Here is a 25,227-nt window from a genome sequence, read left to right as displayed (position 1 = left end):
TTGTAATGACAAGAGAAAAATATGTCATTTGAAGAGCATGAAAACACACAGACAGAAGAGATGTCAACATGAGGGATCATGTCCTCGACTCTCTAGCAGGGAAAAAAAAGATAATTGCAATGATTCTAGAAATAGATAAATGGTGACCACAAAACTGTATCACCTGCAAAATTTAAAGATCTTTGTAAACAAAACTTAGAACAGATTATCTGCAACAATAATCATATTTTTGCTCAAAATACATTTAAGCACCTACTGAGTTCAAAGGACTCAGATGCCCAAATGCAGGAAGGAATCAGCTCAACTCCCTGATCCAGAGTGACAGTTTTCATACAAGTTTGCAGTAGTGATCTGATGTGAATTTGAGTTTCTTTCCTTGAAGCTCTCATTGCCAAAAAAAAAAAAAAAAAGATATCTTGAAACAATGTCATTGTTGACACGGCTAATCTATTAATCACAGTGTGATAGACAAGAGTCTATTATTAGGCAATATATTTAGTTAGTTGTTTGATTTTAATATTAAAAAATGATACCTTAAGTGCTTTTGAATTGTTAAAACATTTTCATAAAGATTCCCTCTCAGTAGCCCTTGCGGGTAGGCTAGGCATCTGAGTTCCGTAGGCAGGAAAACAGCCTTGAGGTGGTTGTGCATTTGGTCTTAACTCACCCCGCTAGCAAGACAGCAAAGGAAATCACCCAGCTTCTAACCATGCGTCTTTCACCTGAATCAAGACAAAGAATGAAACTTCTTTTTGACAAGAAAGAGTCAGTCCTGGTCCCAGAACAAATTTGAACATTAGAACCACGCTATAAATAAATTGCACGGTGAAAACCTGGTGTACAGTCAACTCTATTTCACGGCCAAGATCATGTTCGCACACACTGAGCGTTCTGGTCCATCTTTTCCACTAGTATCCTGGGTAACTATGAACCAGGAAAGAGATTCGTTCAAGCACGTTCCATTTGACAAGCACAGATACATTTATGCAATTGCCTACATTCTAAAACTATCCAAGCAACACCACCAGCACGTAAATAAAAGAAGCCAGGTTCGTAACAAACCTGTAAGTTCAGGTGAATTTGGGTTCAAGAAATACTGATTTTAATATCTGATCAAATGCTGAGAATGAGCAGGGGTAGGGGACACACACTCACAAAAGGACCATCTGTTCCTTATTTAAGCCATCCTTAGACAAGAATATATTACTTTTCAGGGGGAAAAATATTGTTCTTTCCAGAGGAATAGGAATGTGATATAAACAATGAGATGAGATAAAGCTGTTTGTATCAAAGGGTGAATCAGATTATAACACTGAAAAATAGTACACATTTCCTGTTATTGCTGCTATAAGTAAAATGGTATTTGAAAGACAAATTACCGTGTTTCTATTCTTGAAAATCCCAGGCTGTCCTGTAAGTGATGACATCTTGGGAGGCATGAGACTAACCAAGTCCAGACATATCTCAATCTACATAATTTAAGGTGGAAAAAATTAATCGTTTCTCCTTCAAGAAAGAGAATACTTTTTCCTTTAAAACCCAAAGAATCTAGAAAAGCTTATATTTAAGACAAACAAAAACTGCAAATAGAATAGGGAAAATCTGAGCGGCGAATATGCTCCCCGTGGGACTAAAAGTCCAGCTGAGCTCTAGAGACAACGGTCTGGGTCACACACAGCAGGCAGGGAAACAGAGCCGGTCCCCAGATTTGAAGTGCTTGGAGCAGTTCCCAAGCCCCAAGGGACCTCACAACTGCAGCTTCAACAAGACTGAGAGCAACAAGGATTTGCATCCTCACCGGTGGCAGGTGGCAAAGCACGCTTCCACTGTTGGTCACACACGCGAAGCTGGCATTCTGCACCCATCCCATGACCGGCTCCAACACGTGGGCCTGTGTGCTCATGGGAGCCACCCTGGCTCTCTGCATGGGTAGACAGCAGGCGTTGTCTCAGCAAGAGCTCACGAGCAGGCCCCCACTCTCTCATTTGGAAGCTTACCTGAGCTTACCTCTTAGCAACTCTCTCATCTCCCAAAGGAGGGCCACAATTGTGGCAACAAGCCTGGCATGTCTGCCCCTCTGTAAAGCCCAGTGAGAAGCTGATCAGAGCTCCCACCTCACTTGCTGGAAACTGGAGAAGCCTCTATGTCTCAAACTCAGCATGACAACCAAGCAGCCGAAGCCATTTTGAATGGCGGCCAAAGAACCTACCCATTAATTACTGTCCCTACTTCCCTCTAACACAAGGGGTGTCCAGCACTTACACAGAAAAGTCCCAGGCAACCCAGGACTCTTGGCCACTCTACGAGTGCTGTCTCTGGGCCATGGCCAGGGACCCGAGGTCCTTTCATCACCTCACCTGTAGGTTCTGCTTCTGAGTGTCCTTTCTGACCAGATCTGTGATGGCTTTTCTGCGATAAGAGATAAGGCTGCTCCCAGAAGCCCTGGGAATCTCCCAAGTGACCACCACAGTCCACAGGGTCTGATATGGCTTTCGTCTGAAAGTAGTTCACCTCTCCTTGTGTGCGATAACTGGTATGGATGGTTACAATTGCTTTGGGGCACACCCTTAAAGAAGAAAAGCCCAACCACATGTTCTAGAGAGGAAGTACTTCTCAGTCTGGTCAGTTTTGCCTTCAGGAGACATTTGGCGATGTTGGGAGACACGTTGGGTGGTCACAGTGGGAGGGGATGCTCATGACATCCCCTGAGCAGAGGCCAGGGGTGCTGCCACATGTCCTACAATGCCCAAGAGAGCCCCACAGAAAAGAATTACCCAGCCCGGAATGCCAGTGGCACTAGGGTGAGAAACCCTGGTCTGTATTAACCCCGGGACATGACTAGTAAAAAACTAAGCAGGAGTTGGCTCAGATAGAATCTCATTCATGGGACCAGTGGCCTCCCCAAGGCCCCTAAGCCGACATACTGCCCGAATGTCTCCGTGTGGCAGGGCATGCTGTTTTTGCCAAAATGGATGATGTGGGTGAGGTTCCTCCTTGGCGCTTTCCTCCTTCCTTCTTCACTCTCCCTCCTTCCCGGCAGGCCTGACCCACCACCCACCTCTCCCTACCAGGACCCTGGGTCTACCTCCACTGTCCCTAAGCAGGTAGCAGAGGAGTCTCCCTTTCCACAGGTGCTGCGTTTCCAAAGGAGATGTGAGGAGAAGAGGGAGGCCTGAGCTCAAGCAGTGAGGGGGATTCCGAGAGCAGTAATCCCCCCGGACTCCGCTCGGCCCCCGCCCCAGGAGCCAGCCCTGATGGTGCTGCCTTTTACTAAGGGATCCCTGACACAGTGCCCTCCAGGTGCAGCCTGGATCAGGCAGGGGACACCACTGACCGGGGATGCAGCCTTCGCCCTGTTGCTGCAGAGTCTCTCTGTCTCCCTCTATTCAGAAACCAACAAAAGGCAAACACGAATTCATTGAGGAGCCCCACACCTGACATTTGCCAGTCTTTAAGGCCATTATCTAGGACTCAAGCCAGAGATGTCAGCAAAGTAGGTGAGGAAATTGCATGCTAGAGTGGAGAAGTGGGTAGGCAAGGTTTGGAGAGCACCAAAAAAGAGTTTTGAGGGTTTCTTGTTTCTTAGTGACAAGGCTGAGTAGCACATCGGTGCTTTCTAGTTAAAGGTGGGAAATGGAAGATAATATATCCTGCTGAACCTATAGGGATAATTGAGAGATAATTAAAAATATAATGACCCAAATTAAGACTGAGGAAACACATTGGCATTAACCTCCCTGCCCTGAAAGAAGGTGCCCTGAGAGTTTGTGGTCAGGTTCGCCACTTATTTAAGACTCCACATCCAGCACGTGTTTCTACCCTACTGGGAAATCAGCTCATTATGGACTGAACGGGACAGACGCCAGGTCTGAGTCGCCAGTACCACCCCCTGCAGAAATCCTACAGCCCCGTAGAAATGCCCTAGCCAAGGGGACTCGTCTGCTCTAACCCAGGTTATCAAGGCACATGAGAGATCACAGCATGAAGTGATGGAAGTGCAATGTGCACATGGTTGGTTGAATGGATCTAACACCTTACAGCATCACTTTGCTTCTTAGAATAGCTCCTATAATGTTCATTTCGGAGACGTATTACAAAGAGGAGTGGAGACATAAGTATCTGTCTTTGGTCCTTCCCCATTTCCTTACCCAGGTTGTCTCCCTTGCTCCGTCTCCAAACCTTCTCCAACAAGGACACCAGAGGTACCAAGAGAGTGTCACACATCTCCCTGGTGGCTTCTGCCGGGCCCAGCATCACGCCTCTCTTCTGTTGAAAATTGCCCCTGGGTTGCTGCCATTGCCGGCGGGGAGCCTATGGCTGCGTGCCCATGCAGTGGTGAGCACAGAGATCAGCACCATCGCACGGGACATCTGCAAGGCCTCCCGTGATCACTGCGGTTAGTCTGTGTCACCTGTGTCTCCTTCGATCTTTCAACATCTCTTCTTCCCTCTCACCCTCGCTATCTAACTTTATTCCTCTTTCTCTGCTTCTCTGGGAGACAGTGCAGCATGGGGGAGGCTGAGCATGGAAACACACATGCATCTCCAATCACCCAAACTCGGGTCTGAATGACCGGCTTGACTACTGCTGCAGACTGAACGTTTATGTCTTCCCAGAATTCACATGTTGAATCCTAATATCCAATGTGATGCCATTAAGCAGTCTTTGGGAGGCGAGGAGATACTGAGGGCAAAGCCCTCATAAAGGGATGAGTGCCGTTATAGAAGAGCCTGCAGAGAGACTCCCCCCATCCTTCCCACCAGGTGAGGACACAGCGAGAACTGGCCACCTGCAAACCAGAGAGTGGCCTCGCCAGGACCCAACACTGGCACCTTGACCTTGCACTTCCAGCCTCCAGAACTGTGAGAAGTAGTTTATGCTGTTTGTCTGCTCTAAACTATTCTGTTATAGCTGCCCAAACAGACAACTGTTTGCTAATTGTGTAAACTTGGGTGGATGTTTAACCTCTCGGTCCACATGTGGAAAATGATGACAGCAACACTGTGTGTCCCCCACATTATTACTAGGATTAAATGAAATAATGGTTCTGTGGTGCTTGGTACTTGATCAACACTTAATAAATAGTTGGGTCTCTTTTTTTTTCCGCTGCCTTTCTGCTTTTTCTCTTCCCCTTTTCCTATTGAAATAGGAGGCAGGAGAGGAAGCAAACAAAGTAGCAAAAGTCACAAAGAATCGCAGAATGTCAGACTCAGAAAGAACCTGAAAAATCATTCAATTCAATTTCTTCACTTCATAGAGGGGGTCTTGGGGGCTCAGAGCAGTGACACCTGCCCAAGACCACACTGCGTGTGAGTGGGGGTCTCCTGACCCAAGACCCTTCCTCCAAGCTTCCTCCACCACACCCGCTATGGAGAAACCAAGCAGATGGAAGGCGAGGAGGTGCGTAGTTGCCATTTTTGTATTACGTCCAATCCATATTTCATTTAGAAAATGTATTTCTAGAAATTTTTTTAGAACCTGATTTATTTCTATTGAAATTCTTCAAAACAGGATCACTATGTTTCTCATTGGCATTAAGTTCAAGTTTTGAACATATTTTGCCCAATGTTGCCACTCCTCCCTCAAACCATCCAAAGTATGGAATGTCTACACTTTCTGTTTGGAAGGACACAAGGATCTGTCCATACCCTGGTCTACCCCGCGCAGCTCCTGCCCTAGACGCAGCCCAGCACCGTCTTGAGAGGCTGTCAGGCACCCAGCTATCCTGCTCCACCCACAACACTGAGCCCATCAGTCAGTCACTAGGGCCCTTCTCTCCGTGTGATTCCACAGTATAATTTAATAAAATAATCCATGCTATTATAAAGGCTAGAATGGAAGGTGCCTACTATGGTTTGAATGCTTGCCCCCTCCCAAACTCATGCTGAAATCGAACTGCCATTGTAACAGGACTCGGAGGTGGAACTTTTAAGAGGTGATTAGGCCGGGCGCGGTGGCTCACGCCTGTAATCCTAGCACTCTGGGAGGCCGAGGTGGGCGGATCGTTTGAGCTCAGGAGTTCGAGACCAGCCTGAGCAAGAGCGAGACCCCACCTCTACTAAAAATAGAAAGAAATTATATGGACAGCTAAAAATATATAGAAAAAATTAGCCAGGCATGGTGGCGCATGCCTGTAGTCCCAGCTACTTGGGAGGCTGAGACAGGGGATCACTTGAGCTCAGGAGTTTGAGGTTGCTGTGAGCTAGGCTGACGCCACGGCACTCACTCTAGCCTGGGCAACAGAGTGAGACTCTGTCTCAAAAAAAAAAAAAAAAAAAAAAAAGAGGTGATTAGGCTGTGAAGGCTCCACCCTTACAGGGGGGAGTTGGGGCCGGCATAAAAGGGTGTGTTTGGTCCCCTTGTGCTCTCTCTTTCACCCTCTCTCCTCCCACCGTGGGATGATGCAGCAAGGAGGCCTTTGGTATTGCTGGATGCCAAAACCTTGATGCTGGACTTCCCAGCCTTCAAAACTGTAAGCCAATAAATGTCTGCTCACTGTAAATTACCCAGTCTTAGGTGTTCTGTTAGAGCAGCACAAAATGGGGACTAAGACACAACCCAACGCAGTCCCCACAAACCTGTGCTGTTCCAGGTAAAACATGCAATTTAGCAATGACTCGCCAGAGACAATGTCCCTCCTCTATTTCTCATAGAGAGGCTTTCTTAGTAGAAGAGGAGAATATGTGTGTTGGGGGATGGGGTAGGCTTTGTTTGTTCCCAATGTCCCAGCTACGAGGTCCCTCTGTCTGCAGCACCTTGGCCACTGTCTACCTGCTCCTGAGTCAGGCCCTGTGGTCATGAATTCTCTCTCCAAATAACTATTCATAAAAACAAGCATGCATGACTAACCTTGAGACAGATCCAGTGACGCAAGTGACTTATCTCATCTACCCGGTGTGTCAGCTTGATGCTAAAGGGGGAGATTTTCACCACCAATTCCCAGGACAAAGAATTTAGAGCAGTGAACATTTATGTATGGGTGGCCCTGTGATGTCTCTGACAACACCCCTTCCCACCCTTGTTGTCTCCTCAGGACTCGAATTCTCAGACTCAAAAAGACAGCATTGGTTCTACACGCTTCCTGGCCTTGGAGAACCTGCAATACCACAGTCTCACGTGGGTTCAGGGCACCTCTGCATCCTCAGAAGTACAGTTCTGAAAATTATTTTGATATGTGTCATGCAAAGAATGAAGTAATTTATTGCTGTACCTTATCAAACGAGCCAGTCAAAATATGCATGCATTCATTCATTCATTTGTTTAAATCATTCATAGCACAGGTGTGTAATGGATCATCTTTGTATTTTGGGGTCTCAAAGAACATAGTTAGAATCTTAACTTGGCCACTTACCAGGTTAATATTCTTATCCTAGGAAAGCTACTTAACAACCTGACCCTCAGTAGCATCCCTTTTAAACACTGGGTTGGTTGTAGAGACGATGCATGCGTGTGCCTAGAACAAAACGGCCGCAGAACGGAGGTGAGTGCCTTGCCATGGAATTGCAACACCACGATGTCGTTCAGCAAAGTTTCATCAGATCAAGGTACGGACCACAAATTATACATATTGCTGGCATTTGAAGTATAGAAATCCATATTTTCCTTTCGTGAAACTCGCCTCTTAATCTGTGCTTTGCTCATGTCCAGCTTTTTGGCATGTTCCTGAGTCCCCCAACCTCAGGGCTCTTTCTGGTTTCCCACTTAATGTTGCACTAACTAACCATTTCTGGTCACACCACCTCAGCCCCTCCACAGGCTAGGCAGAAACAGTCAAACCAGGAGCTGAAACCATCATCCCATTCCCGTCCACACACAAGTCCTGTGCGTCTGAGCTTACAGGGAAAAGAGTTATTTGGGGCTGCAGACGGTATCTGCAGCTAAACCAGGCAGTGTGATATTCACCCACAGTAGTCACAATTTGTGGGACTTGATAAATTTAAAAGATTGTTTACTTCCACCTTTCTCATTTACAAAAAGAAATGAGGCCCAGAGAAGTTGGGGGACTTGCCAGGGTTAGACAGCCAGCCACTTAGGAAGCTCTACCCTCACCCCATTATCCAGATATAAATAGTCACTTGGGATACCCCCAAATCACCCCTGCACTTCAAAAGATTAAGTGCTTGTATAGACAATATCACATATTCCTCTACAGCAATTTAATGGTTTCCTGATGATATATGATAGGTCCCAGATTATCGCTAAAAGGCATTTTAAACTTTGACAACTGACACTATTTGGAAGCCAACGGCAGCTTTTGGAATTGGAGTCTAGTTAGCACATGCCCAGCCGGAAGCCACAGAGTGACACACTCCAGTGATCTCTGAAGTGTCTCTGTGACCGGCAGCCCCCATGACGCCACGGCTCAGGAATTGAAGAAAGAAGCATCAAAGAGTTTACCTCCATCCATGTGTACCCTGAAATCCAGTATCTCCTGTTAGGAAAAGAATACATGGATATGGTTAAAAATAAACTCAAACAGAACAAAAGCGTGGTGCATTGGTCAGGATTCTCCAGCACAACAAAACCAATAGGATGTATATCTAACTATAGAGAAAGAGATTTATTTTAAAGAATTGGCTCATGGGACTGTGGGGGCTGGCCAGCCCGACATCTGCAGAGAAGCCAGCAGGCTGGAAATCCAGGTAGGAGTTGACAGGCTGACGCTCCGGCAGGTTTTTATGTTGCAGTCTTGGGGCAAAATTCCTTCTTCTCCAGGAAACCTCAGTGTTTGCTAAGGGCTTCAACTGATTGGACGAGGCCTAGATTACAAAAGGTCATCTGCTTTACTTAAAGTCAACTGATTGTAATTGTTAACCGCATCTAAAAAATACCTTTGCAGCAACATCTAGACTAGTGTTTGACCAAACAGCTGGGCACCACGGCCGCACCAAATGTACACATAAAATTCCCCATCCCAGCATAAACAACAGCCAGGGCCCCGCACCCCAACCCAGGCCCTCTCTTCCTTTCCCCAGAGGTGAGCGCAGCAAATGGCCAAAGCCATCCTTTCAGGGAAGGGCACTGGGTCTATTTGTATCAAAATGTTTAAGTCTGCAAAAAAGCACTGGACTTTCTCTATTCTTTACACTTATGGAGTCTGCTCTGTGCCGTGCCCTCTGTCCCGCACTTTGCACGAATTCCCTTGTCTAAGTCCTTTCAGCAACCCTGACACGTCGGTACTATTATTGTCGTCCTTTTAACAGACGAGTCGGTGGAGGGACAGCGAGAAATATCAATGTCCTTTCTGCTGAACACATCTGATGACAAGAAAGCTTCAATCTGCTTAGGGAAAAACAAAAGAATTTGAACCATTTCGACTGAGAAATGGGAGGCAGGAACAACTTCAGAAAAGTTGCAAAGGCGTCCTTGACACCAATATTTAAAGCCCCGTGTTCTAGAACCCCTGAGTGATGCCGGAGGGACGTGATCCAGGGCCATGTTTTATTCAGCTCTCCATATAGATGGCAATATTCCTTATTTTAAATTATTTATTATTTTGTGTTCCCAATTAAGCTATAATGTGACAGGCAAGCTATTTTACAAGGCAATAAAAAAAATAATCATGCTCCCCAGTGAGTAAACTGCAAGGCCAAAAGGTGAGTTGTTGATTTCAGCGAGAGAACCGTATTGCCGCTCGGAAGAATAGTGGGCATGTCCTGTTATTGCTGCTACAAGTAAAAACATCTATAGAAAAGAACGAGATAAACTGGTTACCGGCCTCCTTGAAAGCACCTATTTTTAGAATAATGACAAAACTGTCTGTGTTTGCATAAGGAGCAAAAATGATTGATAGACGGGGTGGAAGGAGCCAAGTCCTGCCCCCAAATTAGGGCCTCAGGGACAGGGAGGTGCTGAAAGGTTCAGAAGCAGAAAGACTTTCCCTCCGGGTGGATGAACGGCAGGAAAATATAATAGTAGATTAACCTGACTTGAGGGTCCCATCTTAACATGCTGAATAAAACATATCTTAAATTCAAATTAGCCGGTCTATGGAAAACTAAAACGATATTAGGAGCCCTGCCTTGTCCTTATGGTGGTTTATGTGAAGCCCGGGTGGCTACATATGGCCACCAGACGGAAGCTGGTCTTCAAAACAAAAACAAAATAAACCGAAAAGGCTTCACCCTCAAACAAAGCCAGCATAACCTACCTGCTGAGAGGCTCCATGCATTTCAGCTGGAAGTAGCTGGTGACAAGTGAGCCCTAGGTGGGAGGGGAGGGGCTGGGGGCGTGAGCTGTCACTCTTTCCATCTCCCCCAGTGGGTGGCACAGGGCCCTTGTGGGCTGTGGCTTTGTGTGTCTGGGATGTCGCAGGAAACAGGGAGGGGAGCAGAAGAAAGACAAGGCATATGGAGTTTCCATCGATTTAGCCAAGTCCATAACGCAGGAGAGAAGTGTCCTCCTTCAGAGCTTCCAGTGCAACCTCCGTGAGAGTGGACCTTGTCCATCTTGCAGTGTTCACACGGGGTCCCCGCTGCCAAGAACCGTGTCCGACCAACCACACACGGCACTCTGTACCATCTGTTGAATGCAAGAATCAGTCAGTGACTGATGGAATCTATGAGACTTGTATTGATCAGCCTCAAAAGAAAGGAGTCCTAGCTCCTCCGTCCATGAATTAACTCAGTCTTTCGAAAAGGAATTCAAAAGGAGCTTTCCCTAGTACATATAAGAGAAACACATTGAGATGTCCTCCTAGCTTTCTCTTAGAAACCGCTCACTTCTCACTAGCTTTCCTTTTTGTTTTTTAATTTCTTCTCAAATTATTATCTTTTGTTCATGCCTTCCCTACCTTTAGACTTCCTTGTTCCGATGCTAGTTCATGTCTTTGTATTCATGGATCCCCAAGAAGAGCACGATGTCCCTCTGGCCAGTAGATCCCCCGAAATCCTTGCACATATTAGGGCGGCCGCGAATAGAGCTGGTCATGAGGAAGGACTGTCAGCTGAGGAAGCGCATGGGGTAGACGGGCGCTGTATGTTTGCAGGGAACAGAAATGAGCTCAATATACTCTGGGCGTCGAGGTGTATTGCTGCACAAATGCACGGTGCGGTGGACGGTCGACCGAGCTGGCCACTGTCAATTCTCTGGGTGCACACGCTGCTCCTCACATCCAGGGCTGGGACCTTTTCCTCCCCCTTGTATTTTGAATGGCCTTGTACCTTGCTTTGAGCAGGGAAATGTGGCAGAAGCCATGTTGTGCCTGTTCCAAGCCTCACCTTTAAGCCACTGTATCGTCTTTCTTAGAAGCCAATTGCCCCTCGAGAAGTCTGACTCCCAGCAGCTTCTCAGCAGCGAGCTGGCCACATGGAGAGAGATGGCCACGTGGAGGGAGATGGCCACGTGGAGGGAGATGGCCACGTGGAGAGAGATGGCCACGTGGAGGGAGATGGCCACGTGGAGAGAGATGGCCACGTGGAGAGAGATGGCCATGTAGAGAGAGATGGCCACGTGGAGGGAGATGGCCCCTGAGGAGCCAGACGTGTGAGCAAAGCCTTGGGACCCTCCGGCTCAGCCCCACAGTCGCCTGAGAGCAGTGAATGTGGGCCCAGCTGACAACACGTGGGGCAGAATCTCTGATCCTGCCTGAGTTCCTGACCCATAGAATCCTGAGACATCACATCACTTTAAACCACTATGCAACAATAGGTAAAACACACAGGAAGGTTTAAAAAAAAAGTTTTAAAGAGACAGCAACCCCACAGCCACATAACCTAGGCGTATGGAACCCAAGGTGCAAAACTCCAGTGGAGCTGTGTGGGTCATGCTCCCTGAACAAGGACCAAGTTGTTTGGTCACCCTGAGGGTCAGAGTTCTAAGGCCTGGCACCTCGTGGGCTGCTGGTCAGCGTAGGGGTGGCCAACTCTAGATCACAGGCAAGTCCTGGGCTCTGTCGCTTGAGGATATGCTTGAGGATACAGTGGCTGGGCACAAGGTTACCTGTGTTTGGGAAACAACTCCTGTGACTTTGACAGACTTCAGTGATCTGGGATTCTTAGGGAAACAGCGTATTTCCTTTAGACTATCCCACCTCTTAAGCTCCCAGGGCTGAAAGGCCCTGGGCTTTAGGAGGGGCAATGCTGAGAGCTCTGAGGGGGCCAGAGGTCCTGCTTGCTCATGTAGAGTGGAAACACCTCCCTTTACGGGAAGGCCTCCTGGACAGGCACAGGCACAGCACAACCACCTCCAACAACACAGAACGGTCGCTTTCAGTGCAAAACAGAGTTTTGGCTTTTTTGCAATTGGAGGCTTGGCTATTACCATGGAGCATTTTCCTTCAGCTCCAGTAAATTTCTGGATTCAATTTGTGAGTTTGGATATGGATGTGAATATTTTTCTGTCACTGGGAAAACAAAGAGAATTACTTGGAATTGCTGAGACTCAAAAAGGAATCTCTTTACCAATATGCAGTGCAAATAGGAACCAAGAAATAACACCTAGTCTTTGGAGCTTTGCTTACTACTAATGCTTTGGGATTTTTTTTTTTTTTTTTTTTTTTTGACTTGGGGTTTCTCCTTGGAAGAGGCTATGCTTACTGGGTGCCTCCCTACGATGCTTCTCACGTCTTCTGTGCCTCCTGTCTGTGACCCACCCCCACAGCTATGATTTCCTAAAGACACACAAGGAGAAGGAAATGCCCTTGCAAGATGTGGACATCAGCTTCAGGTAATTAATGCACAGCAGGGTCATATATTTCCAGTGGGCATTCTCTGGCTAAAAAGTTGGTTCACAGTATTAAAAATCGAATAGTCATGCGGAAACTGCTACCGATTCCTTCTGGGCAGCCCCCGTGTCCCCCAGTCACTTCATGAAGCTTAGTGTTTAGAGATTGGTGATTTCACAGACTTCCGTGGGAATAAAATAGAAGAAATTCACTCCCACCTCCAGAAAATGTGGCTTTTCCCAGATGGAACTTATTGTCAGAAGCTGCATAAAAGTAAAAGAAACTTTTGGTGAATTCAATTTAATGTTTACAAAGTATATTTATTAAACAGACTTTTTCCTATTGAAAATTTCCATTGTGGTCCTGGAAAAAGATCAAGGTCAGTTCTTATTAAATAAGTCTATTTGATGCAAACTTTCATGCCAGTCAGCCAAATACGGTCAAAAAGCATTCAGCATGGAAGGAACAGCCCTCACCCTGCACAGAACTGTGAACTTGGTGAACTTCATCTCCGGCACCTCCAAGTTCCCTTTCTCAGCCCATGTCATCCCTCCCTGGGGCTTCAATATTTTGTTCACAAGGAGGTCATTCCTGTGTCTACTAGCTAACGACTCTTGTCATAACAGAAAGGCACAGCAGTCCTCCACAACAGAGTGAATTTAAGCTAGGGATTTTTGTTGGGTTTTTTTTTTTTGCCAATTATGGAGTGACGTTTTCTCCCCACCAAAAGGAAGGCGTTGAGGGTAGAGTTTCCCAAGCACCCAACTCTACATCCCAGAAGCTGTTGCCAAGGCCTCTCACAGGAAGGCCAGTCCCAATGTAGAGACTTTTACAAAGTGTTCCTCAGAAATGGTGCTTCCCAAACAGTGAACCATGACCCTCTTGGAACTTCAAGCTGACGTCTATTTCCTTAAAGGATACTGAGAAAGAATACGGTTTCCATCACCAGGGAGGGAGGTGTGACCTAGGACTTTTCATTTCCACATTAAAAGAAGAGATTTTTTTACTTGAACACGTTGTGAAGCAGTGCAATTAAAGAAAACCAAAAAGATCATGGTCTCGTCAAGGAACTGGGAGGCTATTAGAGAAGTAGGTCAGAAGAAAAATAGTAAAATAAAACATGCGAGATTTTGAAATAACACTGGAAATAGAGATTATGCATGTATACAGTGTTTATATATACACACACACAGAGATTTCCTTTATGTTTACTGAACCCAATGGAAAGAGGGAGGTTAGTTGTGAAATTCTATGGAGAAGCTGGTTTTTGAATGGACATTTCTAATTTGGTGAGTGTCATTTCATTTATTCATTCATTCAACAGAAGCACCATCCCAGCCAGTGCTAGGACTAGAAGGTACCTCTGACAGGTAAAGACGGCCACTGCCCTGAAGATGTGTTCAGTCCAGTGTGGGAGAGCAGACATCAGAACTGATAATCACATCTCTCTGGCACGACCTGTTCTACTAGACCAGGGTGCAAATGCATTGCAGCACTCACATCATTTCCAGCTAAACACGTGAGCATCTGCACGTGCTTTTAACCACAAAGCCCAGCGTTGTCGCCCCTCCTGTGCGGTGAGCCCCCACCCGGGGACCCCAGGGTTACCGGATCTCTCTTATTTCACACTCATGCATTATCCATCTCACCACACCAGTTGTTCTTCCCCAAAGCATGAATCCAGATCCAGATGGTTGGGCCCATGCCTGGCTCCAGCTTCAGGCAAAATGGTGACAGTTTTTTTGTGTGTGTTTTTTTTTTTTAAATTAAGCCAGCTCAGTACCTCCCACCTTCCTGGGGGGAGGGAGGGCTGGGTTTTCTCTCCTGCCTGCAGAACTGGTGAGGGAGGGCTGCCTGGGGACACTCCAGCCTCTCTCACTTTGAAAAGAGGGACTGGCCATTGTGTAGGGGGTCTCTGTTTCTTCTCTCCCAAAATGCCTTTGTGTTCCTTCTAAAAATCCCTGCCTCCTTCCCCAGGGTTGTAGATTCCAAAGGGAAGAACAGCCCTGGTGAAGACAGGGGGGGAAACATGACAAGATGATTCAGGAGTCAGCTCCCCCTCACCTACCCAATCGGGGGGTTACTTGCGTCACTTCCACATGGCCAAGGGAAGGAAGTCAAATGATGTTTTTCCCATGATTAGAAAAATCTGTTTCACAGTGACCTGCTGCCCACTCCCAGATTTTCAGGAGATAGGTGATTTTTTTTTTAATTCCATCTCAGCAGCATGTTACATACACAAATGACTAAGTAATTGTGATGAGTATTGCACAGAAAAAGTGATATGAATGCATAAAACAGGGAAATCCACACCACTGTGCCAGTGGGGGTAGGAAATATGGGTGCAGGGGAGGGTTTTCCGTGCAGGAAGGAAACTCAGGTGAAGGCTCAACAGGGGAGTAGACATTAGCCAGGTACGTGCAGGGGCAAGTGTGTGCGGAGAACCGCAGAGAGAAGGAGCCAGACTGTTCAGAAAACCAGAACATCAAGATGAAATTACGCAAGATCAGTCAGGAGCACGCAGCCTGGCCAGAGCCTGGAGTTATGCAGAGACTTACTTAATACAGGCCGAGGGGATCGCACGCTTGCAGATTCCAAGAGGGAGGATGCAAAAAGTCCAGCACTAGCACAACTTGGAAGCATAAGTTCACAAAGCTGGAACAAGGACTCTGTTGGCCATGGTAGTAGAAATCTAAAAGGAGTGCTACAGGGTGACCAAAATCCTAGTTTTCCCAGGACAGTCCTGATTTATACTTACTATCATTTCTCCTTTCACTATGGAAAAGGTCCTGGCTTACTACTCTTAAATTGTTAATGATAATAATTTCATGATGATAAAGATAATAAAATGCACTCATAGAGACGGCGGGGGGTGGGGAGAGAGAGAGAGAGAGAGCCTAAAAAAAATGTTGCGAAATGTTAAAAATCAGTGAATCTGGGTTTATTAGTTTCCTATTGTTGCTGTAACAAATTAACACATATATAGTGGTATAAAACAACACCAGTGCATTAGCATATGGTTCCAGAGGTCAGAAGTCTGAAGTCAGCTTCAGGGGACTAAAGCAAGGGTCGGCAGGCCCGGTCCTTCTGGGGGGAGCATCCATTTTCTTGCCTTTTCAGCATGTAGCAGCCCCCACATTCCTTGGCTTGTGGCCTCTTCCTCCGTCTTCAAAGTGCATCGCTCCAGTCTCAGCCCCTGCCGTCGCATGGCCCTCTCTTCTGTCATCAAATCCGCCTCTGCTTCTCTCCTTTACGGACACTCGCAACTACATTTAGAGCCCACCCTGGAAACCCAGGGTCCTTCCCCCATCTCAAGATGTTCAGCACAATCACATCTGCACAGTCCCTTCTGTTGTGTAAGGAACATTCACAGGTTCTAGGGGTGAGAACCTGAGCACCTTTGGGGAACATTATCCATCTTCCACACTGAGTAAACGAAATACAAAAGCTCTTCATACTCACGTACGTTCTATAAGTTTGAAATTATTTTAAAATAAAATGTTTTAAAAGATGGACGGGTTTGGAAGATCAATGATATGGTCATCCCCATAAAGGGCATAAAGGTCCTTTTTATCCAGCCCCTTCAATCCTCTTCTCTCTTGATTTCATGAAAAATACTCATTAGATCTTTATGCTAAGATGCACATGCACTTGCTTAATTTTATTTTAAAGGAGAATGCTAACACAGGAAGATCCCCACTGCTATCTTTTTTCAAGGCTGAGAAAAATCCTTAAGAAAAGTTTCCCAGCAGTGAAATTTATAAATTTAACATTGTCAGAGTAGGCAAGCTTCTACACTTTTACAAAGGCTCCAATAATTAAAGAGCCAAGAAAGACTCTCAAGAGATTTTTTTTATTATTTAAACATTCTTTCCTCCACAGTGAAGGAACAATCCAATGCAATTATAAATGTCTCTTTGCATCTGCTCTTGGGTCCCTGCACATTGCCACACATTTATGCATGCCTGCGATTTGAGATTCTTCAACACTGTTATTTCAATAACTCGAGGCTCTTTTGTCGTCCCTAAGCTTGTGTCCTCTCACATCTACATGGGGGAAGCCTTTCCTTCCTCCCAGGCTGTCTCCTTTAATACAAATTGTTCGTGCACTAGACCTACTGAACTCACTTGTGTCATTACTATCAGGCCTGCTAGGAACCTTTAGCACAGCCTTTCTCTAGGGGAAAGAGTGTGGCATGAGCCACCTTCCAAAGGGCCAAGGAGCACGTATCCATCAGGATTCTGCCACCTGCCACGTCCCCCAGCACAACCCGCGCTTGGATGAGTCGGAATGACAAACAAAGTGATGTTCCCCACTGTAGATACTCACGAAAACGGCTGTCAAGGCAGAAAGAAGTATCTGAAAACCCAGACGAGGCTCAGAAATTGCCCGAGGGTTGAGCTTGAGGTGAAGTCAGAGGAGCCCTGGCTGAGACAGCTTCTCGGGCAGGTGTAAACAGGAATTCACGTTTGGGGAAAACAACTCCATTCTGGTTACTGACAGGGCAAACACAACAAAGTGTTTGAAAACCAATACAAAGCAATTTCCTGGAGAAAATGAATTGAATCACAAAAGAAAAGATGAGGAGAAGAGGAGACGTTGACAAACTGCCGTGTTTTTCATTTGGGCTTAAAACTTTGAAAGAATCACTGGGCAAATAAATATGGGGTATTAAACGTAGCATACTAAAGATGCTTTGTGACTTGTTTCTTTATAATATTTCATAAAAGAAGGAAGTCCTGAGCATTTTTGCTCCGGCTATTTTCATTGAACAAGAACTTTTCTTGAATGTTTGGCTTCTTGTGCAGAGCAGCAGATGGAGATCTGTGAATTGCTTCCCACAGTATACACAGAACCACCTTGCCCCAGCTCAAAAGTCATTTGCTTCCCTGAACTGTAGCCTCATCCACAAATTTCCTCGTCTGTGATCTTCTCTAAAGTCAGGTGGGAAAAAATGATATGCATCAGGATATTTGAATATTTTTACCTGCTCTTTCCACTTCATAACAATTCTGCTAATTTAGCTGCTGAATTAAAAGCGCAAAAGGTTGGCTAGCCACACTTCAGACGTGTCCTTGCTGGCATTTTAAGATGAACCCAGTAGCAATAAAGACGAGGTTGCCATTAATGCAAGCGAACTGCTGGCAGAAGAGAACGAAGTTAGTGGTGCCCTCTCCCTTGGTGCACACATCCCCATTCGAAATCCTGTCATCGTGCTACAGAATTATTTTATAGGAGTATAGAGGAGGTTCATTTCTTGAGTCGTCAGCACATCTTTCTCCTAGTCTGGGTTTAAGGAACATTCAGGTAAGCAGTGTGATTTTAACCTTCCGCCCCCTTTAACCCTCACCTCCTCTCAGATCAAAATCACAACCCTGCTCCGCTGACAGGTTTTCTTATTAATCCCCACTGACCTGCAGGACACTGGGGCAAGGGACCTGCAAGCTGGAGGTGGCTCCGGCTTTATCTGATTGTGTGTCAAGACAGGTTATGACGACACCTCTCTAACTTCAGTTCCTTTCTAACCCTGGGAGAGATGACTGGAACCTCCGCCAGGTGTGGGAACCTGCGGCCTTAGGGCCACGTTTGGCTGCCTATGTCCCTAAGTGTGGCCTTCTTACTGAATCCAAATTCTACAGAACAAATCCTTTTATTAAAAGACATGCAGCAGAGAAAGACGAAGCCTTTCTTGCCTCCTTGGTGCTTAAAAAAGAACAATCTTGAAACCAGAAGATTTCACCCCACCCCTGCCGGAGACTCTCATTCTTGCCTGTCCTCCCGTTTTCAAACTAAATAAGCTTGATTTCCTCCTCCTCCCCACCCTCTCCCCTTTCTTCTTCCTTTCTTCCTCTCTGCCTACTCCTTCTTTCTCTTCTTCACACAAAGAAAAAAAAAGATCTTTAGATTAATTAATGGAAAAAGGGCAGCTATGTTTTTATAGATGCACGTGAATACTGAGCTCATGTTGTGTATTACCCACAGTATCTTACAGAACATTTATTTTCCATTAAGATGTTAATGTTCAATAGGGAAGGGGCTCTTGCCAAACCAGCTGGAGCTGATCTGAAGAAGTGGTGGGATTTAAGCTCCTCGTCCCTGTAGTGAGGTTAGTACAGGGGGTGGCTGTGCCACACGCTGCAGCCGTGCCCGGACATGTTGTTCCTGGAGACTAGTTTGTGGGGATTCTTCTGGCTACATCCAGTGATGGTCCACGTACATCTCTCAAAACACGAAAAGTGGTTGTTGTGCATTTTAACTGGTGAGAGCTGCTGAAAGCAACGCTTGATGCCGAAATGCAAGCAAATACTACTCAAAACACATAGTGAACTTACCACCATTAAACAATTAATTTGCAAACTCAGTTTTAAAGTAGTCACCCCACTGGGCCCTCTTCTTTTCTTTTTCTTTTAATTTTATTATTTTAGAGATGGGGTCTCACCCTGTCGGCCAGGCTGGGGTGCAGTGGTGAGAGCACAGCTCCCTGCAGCCTCCAACTCCTGCCCTCGGGTGATCTTTTGGACTCAGCCTCCCGAGTAGCTGGGACTACAGGTGCGAGCCACCATGCCTGGCTAGCCCTCTCCTTTATACACACATCCAACCTCATGAATTTCAAATAGCTCTTGCTCAATCTGTACCAAGTCTTAGAGCTCTGTACCCCACACATTCAATATTAATTACCAAGCAAAACTTGCAATAATATCAGCATTTGTTAAATCCCTTTTTTTGCTAGTACCTAAGAGTACTTGAGCTACACCATCTCATCTAGTTCTCATAATGGCCCCCTAAGGTGAACACGTTGTCACCTTCATTTTACAGATGGGGAACACAGCTCGTAAGAAGAAAGCAAAATTTGAACCTAAGTCTTTTTTAGAAGAAATACATAACCTTGAATTTGTATAATGTGTCTTATCTCTAGTGTATTAATTTCCTAAGCTGCCATAACAAAGTAGCACAGGCTGGGTGGCTTAACACAAGTGTGTTCTCGTACAGTTCTAGAGATGAAGAGTCTACAGGGCTGGTTCCCTCGAAGCTGGAAAGAGACCTTGCCCCAGACCTTGCTCCCAGCTCCTGGCGGTTTGCCAGCAATATTTGTCCTTCCTTGGCTTGAAGAAGTTTCACCCTTATCTCTGCCTCGATGTTCACATGGTGTTTTCCCCATATGTATGTCTGTGCCCACATGTCCCCTTTTTATGAAGACACCAGTCATGGATTAGAGACTCATCCTACTCCAGTATTACACCTTGCAAGACTTCTATTTCCAAATCAAGTCACATCCTAAAATACTGTGAGTTAGGACTTCAACATATGAAGTTAGGAGGACACGGTTCAACTCAAAATGTGCACCAGCTTTTCCTCTCCTTTGGAGACACTCACAGAGAGTAGTCTGTGTCACTGCCAAGCTTCTTAGCATCTTCTCAACTACCCACCACCCCACTGTACCCTGAAGGCCCCCCAGGCCTCTCCACCTAAGCAGGATTCATTCTCTGCCCTCCAATCTGAACTCTCCCCCATGAGTTAAGACTTGCTTTTCACAGCTGTCCTGTCTGATAACCTGCAGTGGTTGTTATTGAGACAGCCTAGAGGCAAACTCATCCTGCCTGACTTCTTAACTCCAAAGAGTGAACATCTAACTGCTGAGAAAACTGGGAGAAAGGAGGAAGTGGGTGGTTTTCCTGGCACCTTTAACCTATAGACCTAGGCCACCACCTACACATAGCACCAGTTCCCAGCCATGAACTCCTGCCCAGCTCTACTTTTTCTAACTTGGACGTTGTATCTGGTGCAACTGCTATATCAAAATCATTTTGCAAGTTATCCCTGGTGCCTAAAAGATGCTAAACTTTCCTATAGGCCAGTCAAATACTCCTTCAGAACCCACCTGCCTTGAGAATTGATCAACCCTTAAAATTCACCACCATGAGCTACTCCTGATATGCGCTCTGCCCCTTCTGAGACTGTAGATTGTAAGGCCCTCATGGGACCCTCTTGACAACTCTGCTTCAGGCCCTCAAGTCATGGTGACAATGGCTGAAGAAGCTAATGCATGAGCGTCCACAAAAGAATATGTGGTGCTTTAGAAAGGCAGGCTTTTCTGCACGCTTTAACAGAGGGAACTGGACAGCTTGGCATTTTTCATTTCCAAGTGACTCACTTTGGGGACAGGCTCTGACCAGCAACTCCACATTCAGGACTCACAGAGTCCAGGATGTTCTAATTCTCAAATAGAATTTTAGTCTTGGCACTTAAAGGACTCACCTACTAAATAGAATCACTATATCCACTCCCTTTAAGGTACAAAATGTCAGGGTCACCAAGTAAAATTATAAAATTTTCTGTCTTAGTCCATTCCTGCTGCTTTAGCAAAATACCTTAGACTGGGTAATTTATAAACAACAGAAATTTATTGCTCACAGTTCTGGAGTCTGGGAAGTCCAAGATCAAGGTGCTGGCAGATAGATTCTGTGTGTGGTGAGGGCCCATTCCTCATAGATGGCATCATCTGCTATCTTCACATGGCGGAAGGGCCAAATGGCCAGGCAGCTCCCTGAAGCTTTTTTTATAAGGGGACTAGTCCTATTCATGAGGGCTTTGCCCTCCTAAAGCCCTACTCTTAATACTATTGCATTGAGAATTAAGTTTCAACATGAATTTTGGAGGGAAACAAACATTCAAAGCATAGTGATTTTTATTTAATGGTTCTAGGAAATAGAATACAATTATTAAAAAGGTATCATACTGGTGACCTTTGGTAGTACTGAGGGGAGGGATGAGAGAAAAGCATCCCTTCCTGTGTATTAATCATTGAAATCTTCTATAAGTTGTTAAGAATGAATCTGTTGTATTTCTTGATATTTCATTCGTCCTTCCAATGCTATTTAACATATTGATTTTAAAATAGCACATCCTTCTCGAAATGTTCTTTTAGAGCTTATGCTATTTTTAAAATATGACACCCAGACATCACAAACATAAATGTAATGTTAATGCTCACTGCAAACTCCAGACTGCTCAATCAGAGACAGTCTTAGATATTTAAGCAATTGTCTATAATATCTAATCAACCTGATCTCTCTTGCTGTTTGGTTCATCCAGAGATTCACAGAACAAACCCCTTCACACAGTTCACACAGGCCATCGCGATTGCCTCATCGGAACCTCAGCTCATGATTTTGTTTCTCTCTGCGTCACCCTGCAATCCCCAGGGTTCACCAGAGTCGTTGGTTACCTTGCTTCTTGTTTCTCAGGATCTAAATCACTACAATAAATGACTCATGTGCAGGTGTATCAAAAAATCGGGCAGAGCAGGGCCATGCCCTTTTAAAATACAGAAGGAAATTCCAAGGATGGTAATGCACACCGTTTCTAATTAATGTTATAATAAAATGGTATGTTTGCATTTATTTTCCTATAAACACACATTCACATATATACACACACGTGATTAAATTGCATGTCAGCTGATGTTGTCTGTCCACACTATGGAACATTCTTCTCCTCGAAATACCCACAGACTATGATTGGGGTACCATTTCCCCAACACCAGCATTCTGGCAGAATTCCACTTTATATCTGCACGTGGTGCCCTCTCATATATATGTATATGTACATACATAATTATTATATTCAAATTCATGCATGCATACACTTTGGATCATTCAAAATAAAATATGCTTGAAGTAAAGTCACCTTAATAGTAAAAAATCAAATTGAAAAAAGGCAAAGTTAATAACCTGACTCATGGCTATCAAAAGACAGTAGTATTCTTTTAGCAAATGTGCCTTTTTCAGTGGCCTGAGATAATTTCTAAGTGCTTATTACCCACCTGAGCATGCAAATTTTAAATACCTTGTTCTATGATATTCATTGTATTACATCAATTCTTTCAGCAATTTCCTTGTAAAATTAGATTTGTGCTCTGTTCTCGCCTGTAAAGCACCGAACCAAAGAACTGTGGTAATCTCTATTGCCTTTCATGCCAGATTTAACCTTATGATACATGTATTAAATACAGATTAACATCTCGTCTCTGAGAAACTTACATTTAGTAGACCGGCCAAAGTTTCATTAAAATATAAATCAATATACAATTCAGGAAAGAAACCCAGCCAGGTAGAGAGTCTGTGTTCTTCTTTCTAGGAAAATATATCACTCCTGCTCTGCAGCTGCACACACGGGTGACGTGAGCATTTATTCAAGACAATGAACCAAATGGATTTTCCTAAAGTTATGGAAATGAACAAAATGGACTTTTCCAGGCCCACAAATCTCAATTTTGTAACTGATTTTTCAAAATGAACCTAGGAAAGCTGACCTAATTCCGGTGCTCTCGGAGGCTCTATTTCAGAGGATGGTGCCTTAGATTCACTTCGGGGTTGCTTTAAAACCTACTCCAAGAACTGGGGATGTAATTTCATCAGGCAACTAATTCCCCTCAGGAGTCTGCCTCATGGCAAAATGAAAACGTACTATATATTTTAGGCCAGATGGGCAGTCCATAATTGCATAGTAGCAATTAGATGAACCCTTTTATGATTTCCTAGAGCAGAGTCAATGCAATTTCAAGCGGGCAACGTTCTGTCCAGCTCCCCACACGGTGTGACAGAGACTCCGGCAAAACCCCAGGAAGTAAGAGCAACCGTCAATCGGGAACAGGGGACAGAAGAGGCACTAAAACTGCCATTTCTACCAAAATAACAGCCACACAAAGATATAATCAATATGTTGAAAGAAGCAAAAAAAAAAAAAAGGAGAAAATGAGATTTTTTTTAAAGTCACATAACAAACTCTAAGTCCTCTCTACTCTCTTTGCATTATTGTATTTTTCATACTCCCAGTCATATAAAAATAACTCCCCTTTCATTATTTCAGTGTCCCTTGGAGATCTAAGCTATCATTTTTTTTTTCTGTAACTAATGTTCTGCTCTTAACACTAAGAAATATAATTCTTAGATTCAAGGGCAGAAATTGACTTTACATGTAAGTCAGGCCGTCTAAGAAATCTACTCTGGGGTTACTAATAGGCTAATGTTGCTCTTATTTCTTATTTTTCCTACAAAATGAAAATTATTACATTCAATCATGTCAGAATAATTGAGAAGTAAACTACTATATTTAGGGTCAGATGCATTGGAATAATTGTTTTGGGTTCAGGTTCTATCTACAGAATACCTTTTCTTGGTGGGTAATCCAAGGACACTTTTGTTCTATCTTAACCCAAATTGCTAATGGGATGATTTTTTTTTTCCTCCACTGAATTAACAGTTCTTTTGATGCTGATATGTGGCAAAAACATATTAATAAATACAAGGTTAATCACGTCGACAATTACAATATTTTTACCTAATTGGAAATACCATTTCAGCAACATTTTTATTGCTGGATATATGAAATAACTATGCATTTAGCTGGAGAAGTCTGGCTCTAAAAATGTGGTATGCTAAGATAAATCATTTCTGGATATGGTCTCCATAGAGACCAGTTTCTGAGCCCTAGGAAAGTATTACCCGTAAAGGAAGGACCACAGAAATAGTTCTGTGATGTTGATATCTTGAAATTATATGAAAGAATTTCCCAACGTTTTAAATTTGATGGTGGTGCAAGTAGAAATAATAGAACCAAACCCTATAGAAATGTGTTCAGCTCCCTCAGTATTTTGTTATGCAGATAGATGTGATGAAGCTGAAATGCTGCCTGTGAATGACTTTCATCTTGTGGCGCCCCCATGTCCTATGATGTTAAAGAAATTCATATTCCCAACTGTAAATGGTGAAGGCATGCAGAATTGTGCAAAATAGCCTAAGAACATGTAAAGCTTTGGGGCCAGGTCAGATAGCGATGATTTCCCTCCTTGATCTTCTCTTGTCCAGGCCCTAATGAGTTCACTTGCATTTATGACCTGCCCTGGTTGGCATTAGAAGAGACAGCTGGACCAAACTGGCTAACTTGATGTGAATTATGAGCAGGTCTGCTTATGGCGAGGATAAGAGAGAAGAACGCCCGTGGTATCAGCTGAAGAACACCCAGACACAGTTCTGCCTACGGGGGATTTCACAATGGATTTAAAATGTAAGCTTCAAACTACAGACTTTCACAAAGTTAGAGCACTTTTTCTGCTTTGTAAATTTGAAATAGTACTTTCTTTTTCCAGAATACCTAGAAGAAATATTTAAATTTATGTTTACATGTGTTCCTTGTATAAGGGCTTAAAACCATGGTCAAGATCAATGTAGATACCTGTTGAACAGCACTTTTAATCTTCACAGTGTTCTCAAAGAATGATTCTCCCAGAAAAGTTTAATATTCCTGTAAAATATTTATACATAATTATGTTTAACAGAAAAACTAAGTAATTAAAGGTAATCAGTCTAAGGTCAAAAGTGCTAAAGCCAATATCAACAATTAGCTTTTTAGCAATTTATTGCCTTTCCTACTGTGTGCCAGTGTTTTACATACTTAGTATGTTCCGTCCATTAACAAGGAGAAGGAAAATAGATCCACAGAACATGAAGAACAAATATTGCTCTCCTTGGTTTTACACCATTATCCAGAGCAATATGTAAATC

Source organism: Eulemur rufifrons, chromosome 4 (assembly GCF_041146395.1).
Source record: "Eulemur rufifrons isolate Redbay chromosome 4, OSU_ERuf_1, whole genome shotgun sequence".
NCBI classification, from domain to species: Eukaryota; Metazoa; Chordata; class Mammalia; order Primates; family Lemuridae; genus Eulemur; species Eulemur rufifrons.
This window is presented reverse-complemented; position numbering follows the sequence as displayed.